General features: G+C 46.1%; 1 long non-coding RNA gene across 2 annotated transcripts; it reads left to right on the forward strand.

Annotated features, from left to right (window-relative positions):
- The first annotated feature begins 1,568 nt into the window (after positions 1–1,568).
- On the forward strand, positions 1,569–4,266 carry LOC120698062. 2 transcript variants are annotated; one of them, XR_005684705.1, is made up of 4 exons: positions 1,569–2,031; positions 2,120–2,258; positions 3,725–3,802; positions 3,907–4,266. It is a non-coding gene; the product is annotated as an uncharacterized LOC120698062 (long non-coding RNA). The 2 variants fall into 2 exon arrangements; XR_005684704.1 differs by having other exon boundaries at positions 1,575–2,258.
- The last annotated feature ends 8,943 nt before the right edge of the window (positions 4,267–13,209 follow it).

Here is a 13,209-nt window from a genome sequence, read left to right on the forward strand (position 1 = left end):
TCTAATGAGCATCATTAATTCATAATTGCTACAGTAACGTTACAGTAATGTTACAGTAACCATCCGCTAATCATGAATTAATATACCTTATTAGATTCGTCTCGCAGTTTAGCCCTAGGATTCTGCAGTTAGTTTTATAATTAATCTTTATTTAATATTTATAAATACTAAGATTCTCTTTGATGTGACATGGGCTAAAATTTAGCTCCTGAAACCAAACAACCCAGCTACCTCTCTACCCACGAGTACAGAGTAGGAAGGAGGCTGGTTGTTTGGTAAACAGTATTGTTTTTAGCTGCAAACAAACCGAAACAATAGATTTGCTGCTTAGCAAACAAAAATAACTTTATTGTATTCCAGCAATCTTATTTTGTCTCTAGTTAATATTTTGTGTATTGCAGCTAAAGTATATTTAAGTACTTATAGTTATTTGGATCGTTGATGTGTTTGTTTATGAAAAATATTTTTTTCCTCCATGAACCTAGTTACTCTTAGGGAAAATTTGCTGGGGGACACCGTTTGAGTGTGGCTTTTGCTCTGGGCCACTAAAAAATATTGTCTTTGCCCCAAGACACTAAGATTATGTGGCCATTTGCCACAACACATCGCCGTTGCCCTCCGTCTCCCTCGCGTCACTGCCGCCGCGCCTCTATCCTCTTCCTACTGCTGCTCGCAGTTCCCGCGGGTGCGACTGCTGCCGGCGGTGAGGAGGAGCCCGCGCGCCCCTTCCTGTTGCCGCCGCCGCCCCTCCCTAACGCTGCCGCGCCTTCTTCCGCCTACCACCGCCACCGCCGCTCCTCCTTCCACCTACCGCCGCGCCTCCATCCTCCTCCTATTGCCAGCAGTGCGGGTGGGCGAGGGGGCTCTGCGGTCAGGTGCGGCCGCCGCTGGGAGCAAAGGCCGCCGCGGCTAGGCACTCGTCGGTGGCGGGCGGAGATGGGGCAGCGGCCGGCGGAGATGGGGACTGGCCGACGGAGTAGAGCCTGTCGGATGCGGCCGACGCGCCGGCCTCGAGCGCGCCGGGGAGCGCCTCAGCGGCGCGCGCGGCGGCGGCCCGGAGCGCGGCTGTCTAGAGGCGGAGGCCGGAGCCGAGGTCCTCGATGTCGCGGTGGTAGCCTCCCAGCATCGACTCCGACCGCGTGGCGAACGTCTTCACCAGGTGGAGGCCCGGCGGCAGTAGCTCGGCGAGCTCGGGCGGCGGAGGCCCGGCGGCAGCAGCTTGACGAGCTCGGGCGGCGGAGGCCCCGCGACAGCGGCTCAGGCGCGGAGCCCGCGCGGCGGAGGCTCGTCGACAGCGGCTTTGGCGCGGAGGCCCGCGGTGCGCACGCCCGTCGGCTCGGGCGCGGAGCTGGGCGGCGGAGGCCCGGCGGCAGCAGCTTGGCTCTGTGTGAAGATAAGGCTGGGGAGGAGAAGATAACAATGAAGAGGAACAGAGGTCCACGGCAGTGTCCTGTGGCAAATGGGCAGAGAATTTCAGTGTCTATGAGCAAAGATGGTTTCTTTTAGTGGCCCAGAGCAAAAAGCCACACTCGAACGGTGTCCGCCCGCAAATTTTCCCTTACTCTTACGTCCATGCCCCCCTCCCCACCACCACCCATCCGGCTCCCTTCTCTCTCCCGATCCAAATCCTCCGCTGCCCCTTCTCTTCCCTGCCGCGTCGCCCCCTCCCCTCCGTCTTCCCCAGCCGCACCTTCCCCTCCCCGGGCGGAGGCGGCCCGCCGGCAGCGGGAGTTCCACACGCGGGCGGAAGCGGCCTACCGGCGCGGGAGCTCCACGCGGCTGGCCGACACAGGAGCTCGAGGCGGGACGGAGACAGCCGGCCTCAAATCTGCCGACGAGTCTCCCAGCCCCACCAGCCTCCCCATGCGGCCGTCGGAGATGTTCCGCTGGGCCGCGGTGGCGCTCACTCTTGCGGCCGCGGCGCTCCTAGCCGCCGCACCAGCCGCCGTGCATCTCTCCGTCTGCTCCTGGGCGGTGGTGACATGGGCGCCGCCGCTCCCGGCTCCCACGCAAGCTCATCCGTGAATCCAGGTGCGGCTCCTCAGGCTCTTCTTCCCAATCTCCTTCAACACATACACATGGCCCCTTTCCCCCTTTCCTTGTCCCTTTCCCCTCAAAGCGCAAGACGGCAGCTCGTCCCCATGGTGCGCGGCAACATCTTCAGGTGTGCAGGCCCTCTCCAATCCTGATCCAATGGCATGCAGAGGTGCTACAAGCCCAGATCTGGTGGAACACTGACTTACATCATCATTTGACAGGTGAACATTTCGTCTCGTTGTATTCCTTATGCTACGGCAACTATGCAGCTGCTCTGAAATTTTTGGGGAAAGCAATGTAGCAGCCATTGAAGAGAGAGCACGAGGGTAATTTAGCTGCCGTGAGGATTAGGAAGGGGTGCTCACAGTTTTCAAGTTGGGAGACGCATCTAGTACTTGGGGCTCCTTGCTTGTTGGTGAAATTTTGACGAGGGAAAATTTGAAGTCCTGGTACTCACATAGGTGCTGTGTATGCAGAAAGTAACATGGATCCTTTGTATGTCTTACATGGCCAGCTTGGGGGTGTTATACAAATGAACTATTTTATCTTTGACTTATAATAATGTCTTTAGAAATTACCTAGATTGGCAACAGTTAGATTTGACTGCCATCATCTTTATCATTAGAAATATAGGTCGGCCTTAGGAAAATGAATGAAATAAATGCCTTGAAGACCATTTCTCGGTATTATAATTGTATTTAAGTTTAGCACATAGGAGTACTGACATTGTTCATTGGTGATCAGTTATGTTTCTCAGCATGCACCATGAAGCATATATGCACCCTATCATCAGGATGAATGCTTGATGCTCATATGTGTTATTACTCTGTCCTTTTGTGCAACCACAGTTTTCTTTGAGAGGACAATGCAATTATAAGTGCGGTTTCCGGTTGGTTTTGCCTAACTTGAATTTATAAGGACCTCCAGAAAGGCAGAAAGCAACCGATGACAGTTTTTTTTTGAAAAGAACCGATCACAGTTGAATGGGGCATGCAACCTCAAGCTAGGCATACTTATACCATTCATAATGAAGGTAGTTGGTCAGCAAGCTAGAAACACATCAATTCTATAATTATGGCAACAAGTATGTGAAATAGACATTGTGCTACACATGAATATATACTTGTCTACAAGGAACACTAGCAGAGCTTCTATGAATTCTAGTTGTACCTGAATCTATAATTAGAAGTAGTCTGGTAAAGCACCCTGTTATTAGATGATAATAGACACAAAATTCTGATCTTATGAATTCTAGCCACTGATGGGCAGGTGAGCTTCCATTTTGTTGTCTGAGTTAATTATGTTTTGAACTAGCAAACACTACAACAGGAATAACAGATATTCCCATTATTCAGGTTGATGAGATGGCTCAGATATTCAGGTTTTGAGATGCTTTACTCTGTACCATATAGCTATCTTAGATAGCAGATCTAGCACTGGATCCCATTTTGTTTTGCTGAAGTGCACTAGGATTGAAAGCTCCACATAATTCTAGGTGACCATAAATCTGTAATGGCATAGTCGTATTGGTGCACTATTCTCCTTCTCTCTTTTGCAGAACTGTGATTTATGTGGTCATGTGTTTATGCATACTAGATATTGGAATAAAATAACATCTTACTGTATTCTGAGAGTTGTAGCCATGACTAGACAAATAACCTGTCTATTGCTTTGTATTTTACTCCAGGTCAGTGAGTTGTCGCGGAAGACTGGAAGACATACATAAGGCACTAGAGACTTCTAGCTTGAGAAGTGAGAACACAAGGTTGGTTGTGCATTTTCCCTCAAGTTGTCCATCTTACTGTATTTTGAAGTTGAAATCTATTCTTTAGAAATCTATCTGACCCTTCTCCCTGTTCTGTCTTTCAGACTTATGGATCAAACTATCAGGTGATTCTCAGTAAGTAGTATTCACCAACATAGCACTCTCAGATGTGAACACAATAGCTTTTTTTCTGTTAAAGAGAGCACTTGACTATCAGTTGGAAAAGCCATATTTGACATTATTGAACTGATTATCTTTTGCTGCATGCTGTCCAATTGATTGATAAGCCATATTGAATTATAGATTTGGTATTCTTTGGAACAATACTACAATGCATCTGTTAGCTATATAAGGACCACTGAAGCAGATTAGAGGAGGCACTATATATGAGTAAAGATGTATGAACAGATGTATGTATGTGTGATCAGAGGAGGCACTATGATGTATATATGGCCTTTTTTTTATCAATTTTTGTCACCTATTTTTTTTAATTCATCATAGGAGATGCTGGTTGCCAACCCGCGTCTCCAATGACTTAACATCGGAGATGTGGTAGTAATGAGACGCATCACTGTTAACTCTTATAGGAGATGCGGATAATTAAGAAACGCGTCTCCGATAAGGGGCCATTGGTGATGTGAAAAATCCGCATCACCAATATGATTCACATTGGTGACGAAAATTTAGTGGCACGATTTTTTTCGTCTCCAATTAGACTTGAGCCACGTCTCCAATGAAGAATTCTGGCATAGTGCTCTATTCCAACCTTCCCTCCAGAAGACGAGTGCAGAAGGTTTAATTGGAGACCCGGGCTACTGCAGTCAGCCGTGCCCTTGTTTAGGAAGCAACAGATAAATGAAGCTACAACTAAGCAACAGGAGTTGGTCCTGATGCCTAGCACAAAAAAAAAAATGTTGGTCCTGATGCAAACTCATCCTGGTTCCTTGTAAGATAAAGCAAGATGGCGCTGTTCTATTCCCCATGTTGTAGTGATCTAATTGTAGATGTAGATTATTTCAAAGGATCAGTGTACATATAACATGCGGATGTGTTACTCGTGAATGTTTCAGTTTTCAATCCACTGTATTCTTGCTTTCCTAACATGGCTATCTGAGTATAGTGAAATATTGAGAAACATAAAGCTAGCTGCACCTAGCTGTCCTTTCCCTGTTTGCAACAAAATCAAGAAATGAGCATGTAAAAGACAAATTAAAATTAGCTGCGGAAAACACCCCACATCGACGATGATATAACACCCCACATCGACGATCATTTTTCTTCAATCTATATATCTTCTTTTACAGATCAGCAATTTACAATCAACAATCTCTGAACAATTAACAATACAACAGCATCTGACACATTGAATTAGCCTGTGATCACTGTACAACATCTCTTTTGATTTGGGTGATATCGCGCGATTTTTTTTTGGACTGATCGCTGGCTGCAAGGTCAGTCCATCATGGACTTCGCCCTGCTTCTGCAACGCGGTAGGTCCACGCATTCAGACAACCAGAACAGTGGCGCAAGGACTACAAGATGATCGTTGGGTACGTGATATTTCCGGAGCACTTACTGTGCAAGTCCTTCTTGACTACGCTCTTCGTTCCAAAATGTAGGTCGTTTTGATTTTTTTGATTCATATATTTTGCTATGTATCTAGATATATGTTATATCTAGGTACATAGTAAATACTATGAATCTAGAAAAGTAAAAACGATTTACAGTAGGTGCATAGCAAATACTATCCGCCTTAGCATGTCAGCACCGGTGATGCGGCGGTGGCCTTGCCCACGTAATAACTAAATTTCGTCCAACGGGTGGACGAAATTTAGAGATTTCGTCCAACGCGCAGACGAAATTAGATTTCGTCGACAGGTCCGACGAAATACGGTGGAATAGGGTTATTTCGTCCATTCATCGGACGAAAATATTATTTCGTCTACTCTACCGAGACAACGAAATTTAAATTTCATCTATTCAGACAATATCCTAGTTTTGAAATTACCCAGCTTCATAGTATTATTCCATAATTTCAGTAAAAAATTGTATTAAAAAAATTCTACATAAGAAGCTGCTGCTTGTCCTCCCACTTGGCGATGCACGCTTTGGAGTTTTCCACCTGCAACATTTCGAGCATATATGGTTGGTTGCAATATGGCAGACCATTGAGTAATTACTAGACCTGACAGTTCATCCAGGATCATTAGAACAAATAATTTAATGCTTCAATTAACACAATCTACCAAGTATCAGTACCTTGAGTGAGCTGAAGAGCAGCAATGGTAATCATAAGCAGCATCGTATGATCTATACTTCTATGGTGTAGCAAGAATGCAAGATGAATCACATCAACAAGATAATATAAACTGAAATGACATCAGCTTTACTACTACCAATCAATTCTATCAAGCAGTAGATATTGTCCAAATGTGAAACAAATGATATAGTCCATAGCAACTATATCCACCACCGTAACAATTGTTTGAAGGATGTGCATCCTTCAAAAGCCTGAAAAACCCAGCAAACTTGAATCTAAAGTCTGCTTCAAACTCATCTCAATACATTTTCCTTAGGCAATGCAATCTGAACAATTAGCCAACACTAGCAAGGAGAATCAAACATGGAGCAATAATTTCTACTTGCTGGATTTCTATCGAAAACAGGGAGCAATAATCCAAAGAGGTACTGAAATCGCCAATCTAATAAAAAAAATTAGACCCTTCTTATTGCATGGCCATACACAGTTACACACACAGAATCGTTCACATAAATTGTGCATGATAGCTAGCTGAATAAAAACTGAGGATAATAGCTAGCTGAAGGGCCCAGGTACATCAGGACACCACCTGCCTAGGCCAGTGCAAACAGTGTACCACTCAGCCAAAACAATGGAGCAAAGTGTTCCAATAAAAATATACAGAAGTCATATATTTACCACAAACAAACTTCATATATTGCTATGAATTAAGAGGCTTTAATATAAAAAAATGAATTAAGAGGCTAGGACAACTAGCATACCAGGAGTTGGTGTGCCAAGTGTTGACAGCCAAATTTGGCACCTGCCGAGGCCGATCGGTCTGGTTTGTACAGTCCGAGTAGAATTAGGGTTTTTGTAAAGAGTCCTTATGTAATTCTACTCGTGAAAGGGTACGTCTTCCCCGGCCTATAAATATAAAGGCTAAGGCCGATTGAGGTTATTCCCAATCGAATCAATCAAAAATATCGCATTACTTTTGTCTCTCAAACCCTAGCCTTTTCCAACCCTAGATTGCTTTCTTCCTTCGTCTCTACGGCGTTTGAAAACGTTCTAAGTGGCCTGCCGACCTCAAGACAACTCTAGCGTGACGAGCTCCGATGGGTCCCTCCCGAGCTCGCCGTTCTAGGCTTTCAGCGAAGCCCTGCACGATCCGGTCTGACCGGTTGGCGGCACCGGTCTGACCGGCCTGCCCAGGATTTCATGGGTGTTGATCGTTTTGACGATCGTTCGCCCATGCTAGCGCATTCGAGTGTGTTGGCGCGATTCTGTGTCAAGATACTTTTTGGCGACTCCGCTGGGGAACAGATTAATCTGGTTTTGAAACCGAACTAATCTAGTTTCTCGTGTAAGATGGCTGACAAATCTGAAATCAGTGGAGCTAATGTCATCAAGGCCACCATGGAGGAGCTCACCGAAGATGAGCACAAGGCCTACCTCATCGCTGAGGAACACTTGAGGGAGCACTTCCTTCAAGGATTTAAGAAGGAGCGAGGAGGCCTATTCAAGAGGGTTGGGGAGTTCGTGATGCCATCCTTCAAGCTAAACAAAGACAATGTTGAGGTACTTCCTAACGATCCCTCTAAATTAGTTAAGCAATTCTCTCTCATGGTAGATTCGAAAATATCCGCCGCACAAGTAGCTGCAGGGGGAGAGTTTTGCTGGGCTCAATGATCAGATTGAGGCACTTAAAAAGGGCAAAAGTGTCGAGGATGGCACGTATATTCCAGAAGCGAATTCGGCTGGCACATCTGCTACCCAGGATCAATTCTTTGGGATGTCGCCGAACTCGTTCCCAGGGCAAACACCGTTGCCATCTACTGTCCACGCGCCACTGGTCCCACCGGTCTCCTCGACCGGTCAGACCGGTGCGGGCGGTCAGACCAGTTACACGATCGGTCAGACCGGTCCAACGGGGCAGTATCCAATGCCCTCTGCACCGCATGCTTCTATCCCCGGTTCGGCCGTCCCTAGCCGAACCAATGAGATAGTGATGCATACCGGGCCTCATGCTACATCATAGCAGGGATCTGGACCTCACCGAGGACCGATTCCTAACACAAACATAGCTTACACCGGTCCTACCACACAACATGTTTCGTCCTCTTCGCATGCATCGGCCAACGGTACTTATCAGGCCGATTTCAACAGATTTAAAGAGGATTTGACTGGTGTGCTCAAATCTAAACTTGGGATTGATATGGGTGGGTCATGTTTATATCAAAAGCTGTATCCTCTCGAGTTTGATTTCGTTTCATATCCTGCTGGTTGGCACGTTCCCGAGTTTGTTAAGTTTAATGGTGAAGATTCTCGTACGACTTGGGAGCATGTTAGCCAATATGTCTTGCAATTGGGAGAAGCGGGTCTTAACGATGCTTTGCGTGTTCGCTTGTTTTCTTTATCTTTGACCGAAACCACTTTCTCTTGGTTTTCCTCGCTTGTGCCGGGATCAATTTTAAATTGAAATCAATTAGAGCGCAAATTTCATGATCACTTCTTTAGTGGGGAAGCCGAAGTTAGATTGCTAGACTTAACATCGGTTAGACAAAATCGAGATGAATCGGTTTTGGATTATTTCTAGAGGTTTAAAGCTTTGAAAAATCGATGTTTCAATTCATCTCTTTCGGAAAAAGATTTGGCGGATTTGGCATTTAATGGCTTGCATTCTTATTTGAAAGAGAAACTTGAAGGTTTTGATTTCATTACGGTTAATCATTTGCAAATGCGAGCTGTTGGTGTCGAATTTATGTATAAAAATTCTAAAGATTCCTTTAAGCCTCATCAGTCCAACACGCATGTTGTTGAGAATGATTCCGATTGTTCGGACGATGAGGAAAAGGGAGTGTACGCCGCTGAGTTTGTTTGGCCATCAAAGGACAAACCTTCTACGTGTCCTTCGCTTAAGCCGGTTCAAAAGAATCGGAAAAATGAGATGAAATTTACTTTCGATGTTTCCAAGTGCGATAGAATTTTTGATGAATTGCTTAAATATGGAAACATTCATTTATCTCATGCTATACCGTCGCCGGAAGAACTAAAAAGGCATGCATATTGTAAGTGGCATAATTCTTTCTCGCATGCTACTAATGATTGTAATGTTTTCCGTCGGCAGATCCAATCGGCTGTAGATGAAAGACGATTGGTGCTTTCTGAGATGCAAGTAGACAAGACTCCCTTCCCTGTCCATACTTTGGAGTTGCATAATCCAAAGGTTCTCCTTCGGCCGGAGCAAGCCGAAGGGGCTCAAGGGAAGAATGTTGTGATTGGAGATCCGAGGCCGATGAATGCGAATGACAAGATTCTGGCCAGAGAAGTCATTGCTGAAAAGACTCCTAATGGGAAGCCGACTTTGAGGATTTTTGTGAATGCTTCTATGCTCGGGGGGCAAGCAAAGTCATTCAGTCAGCCTGCTGTCTAGGCACAACCGGTCAGACCGGCAGCATCAACCGGTCAGACCGGTTCGACCTGTCAGACCGGGTCCGACGACCGGTCAGACCAGCCCAGGGAGCAGCCCCGGACTTTCAAGCCTAAGCATCCGGAAGAGGGTTGTAAGGATCACCGGGGTGTCCGACCCTAGAGGGGGAGGGGGTGAATAGGGTCGCTAATCGCTTTTTAACCTAGGGCTCAAACTACTTGCATAAGATAAACCTAACACGTCCTATACATGCTAGTTATTTCTAAGGTTTATCTTTACTATTCTCTACTTACCCCAAAAGACTTGCAACCTATAGCCAATCCTAATCAAACTAACTAGGAAAGTGAAGGTAAGCAAGAAAGAGTAAATGCGGAAACGTAATGCGGTAAGTAAAGCGGTAAGGGAGAGGATATGCAAACTCCCGTGAAGACACCAAGACACACGATTTAACGTGGTTCGGTTAGGACACCAAAGTCCCTCCCTACGTCCACGGCCACTTGTCCAACACAAACAAGTGTGATGCCGAGTCTCTTCGCTTGATCACCGTCTTGCCACGCCTCCAAGGCTCCCGACAAGCAAAGGCTAAGTGACGCCAAGTCACAAAGACGAGGTCACCGCCACCGTCTATCTCGAAGCGTCACCACGGCACCGTCTTCACTATCTTGGAGTTTTAACATCAAGTAGGGGCCTCCTTCCCCGCACAAAGTGTCGTTGCCACTCCACACCAAGTCGGAGGGTCACACGACGAGTACACAAGGTGCTTGCCGCAGCAAGGCTTTCTCTCAAGCTAGTTCTCTCAAGAACTAAGCCTAAACAAGCACTAAGCACTCTCACAAGTGTGCTTAAGCCTATATGATGTACAATGAAGCTCTATGGTGGTTGGAGATGATCTTTAGCTCTTGTATACTTCCTTGAACTCCAGCACTCTCAAATGACCCGGCCTTGGGGGTATATATAGGCAGCACAAGCAAATATAGCCGTTGGAGAAAAGCTGCCAGAAATGTGCTTAACGCCGGTTAATCCGACGTACCCCAAAAGCCATCATCGGTTTAACCGGTGTATGTAAACTGCCACTTGAAAAACTAGCCGTTAGCAATTAACCGGTGTATCGCCGGTTTAACCGATGCAATCAACCGGTGTATGTAAAGTTAGCGTCGGTTTAACCGGTGATTGTAACTTCTTCACGTTCCTCCAAAAACCATCTCTCTGGACAACTGAACCGATGCAATTGACCGATGCATCGTCGGTTCAACCGGTGTAGGTATTTTCCTCGGTCTTCATCTGCTAATGCACCGACGTATACAATTTCTGTAGCGTCGGTTCATCCGGTGTAAAACCTTAGCCCGCAGACCTTCTCTGTGATTGCACCGGTGAGTTCATTTTGCCCTACGTCGGTTTAACCGATGATAGCAAAATGCCTCAATTCTTGTCTCTTGGATCGAAGAGCTTTTAGGGCGCTGCCCTGAGACCCGCGAGGGGCGGCTCCCCCTCGACCCCTATCCGCTAACCGGGTAGCGGAACCCCGTAGGGGCGGCCCTTCGGGCCTTGCTACGTCTCTCTTCTGTTTGTCATCACTTGAACCTAAAAGCCTGAGAATAGTCATCTTAACAATCACATTAATCCAAGTGTTGTGTTGTCTATATCAATCACTAAAACATTATATTGAAATATGGCATGAGAGGCCATTTTCGCTACAATCTCCCCCTTCTTGAGAGAACTAGCTTGAGAGAAAGCCTTGCTGCGGCAAGCGTGTACTCGTCGTGTGACCCTCCGACTTGGTGTGGAGTGGCAACGACACTTTGTGCGGGGAAGGAGGCCCCTACTTGGTGTTAAAACTCCAAGATAGTGAAGACGGTGTCGTGGTGACGCTTCGAGATAGATAGTGGCGGTGACCTCGTCTTTGTGACTTGGCGTCACTTAGCCTTTGCTTGTTGGGAGCCTGGAGGCGTGGCAAGACGGTGATCAAGCGAAGAGACTCGGCATCACACTTGTTCGTGTTGGACAAGTGGCCGTGGACGTAGGGAGGGACTTTGGTGTCCTAACTGAACCACGTTAAATCGTGTGTCTTGGTGTCTTCACGGGAGTTTGCATATCCTCTCCCTTACCGCTTTACTTACCGCATTACGTTTCCGCATTTACTCTTTCTTGCTTACCTTCACTTTCCTAGTTAGTTTGATTAGGATTGGCTATATGTTGCAAGTCTTTTGGGGTAAGTAGAGAATAGTAAAGATAAACCGTAGAAATAAGGGTCATTTTGATCCATGCCACTCCAATTTCTTGAAGTTGGATCTCATGTTCAAAATCATGCCATTGAGTGGCATGATTTTGAACGTGACACCCAATTTCACGGAGTTGTGGTGGCACGAATCGAATTTTCCCTAGAAATAACTAGCATGTATAGGACGTGTTAGGTTTATCTTATGCAAGTAGTTTGAGCCCTAGGTTAAAAAGCGATTAGCGACCCTATTCACCCCCTCCCCCTCTAGGGTCGGACACCCCGGTGATCCTTACAATTGGTATCAGAGCTTGGTCTCACACTTCTTACGAGGATTAGCTAATTCTGTTGGTAAATTTGTGAGAAAGCTCGTAGGAGAACCGTCGACTTAACCGTCGAGTGAGTATATGTCCGGGGAAGGGATGAGTACCGATAGGGCTCCGTTTTTCGATGGCACGGGTTTTCCACGTTGGAAAGTGCTTATGCAAGCACATCTTCAAGCCCGGGGGCTTGATGTTTGGCGTGTCACCGAAGAGGGCAAGAAAAATGAAAATAAGGCCGAGAGACAATATGATGCCATTGCAAAATCAATTCTATTATCTTCTCTATGTGATAGTGTGTTTAATCATGTATTTGCTAATGAAAATGCTCATAAGCTATGGAAGCAAATTGTCGAGAATCATGAGGGCACAAAGGATGTGGCCAATCAAAAATACCATATTCTCGGCGAGGAGCTAAGTAGCTTTAAGCAACTTCCAAATGAAAATGCTCATGACATGTACTCACGATTAAATACTCTTGTCAATGAAATTAATGCCTTAGGTCTCAATCAAGTTGAAGATGTGGAAATCAACCGCAAGATTCTCCGAAGCCTTCGCAAGCCCGACTACAACATCATCAACACACTCTTGCAAAAGGAAGATTTGGTCAAGCTCACACCAAATCAAGTCATTAATCAAATCATCGCCCATGAGTATAGTATGGGGATGACAAAGAAGAAAGAGCAAGAGTCCACCTCTCCTTCAAGCAAAAAGAGTCTCGCCGCCAAGCACTCATGCAAGCATCAAACAAGGCGACAAGACTCATCAAGCTCAAGTGAAAGTGAACAAGAAGAAGAGGATGACGAAGATAGTGATGATGAATCAAGTTCAAGTGATGAAGAATACCCAAGGGCCGTGCTATACCACCACCGCAAGATTGCCAAGCATGTACATGAGCTCTATGAACTTGGGTACAAAACACTCATTAAAGGGAGTGCGGTTGGGATGGAGAAGATGGCGAAGAAAAAGAACAAGTCAAGAGCCCAAGCTCTCTCCGCCATCCACAAGCCCAAGAAAAGCGGTGAAAGCTCAAGTCACAAGAAAAATTCCAAGAGCTCCACCACCCATCGTCCTCGGAGATTATCACCACCTCCCATGTGTCTCATGGCACTAGGTAATAACGATGTAAGTGATGACTCCTCCTCAAATGATGAATCTGATGTTGAAACCAATGACATTTGTGAGATGATGACACTCCTC

Source organism: Panicum virgatum, chromosome 1K, assembly GCF_016808335.1.
Source record: "Panicum virgatum strain AP13 chromosome 1K, P.virgatum_v5, whole genome shotgun sequence".
NCBI classification, from domain to species: domain Eukaryota; kingdom Viridiplantae; phylum Streptophyta; class Magnoliopsida; order Poales; family Poaceae; genus Panicum; species Panicum virgatum.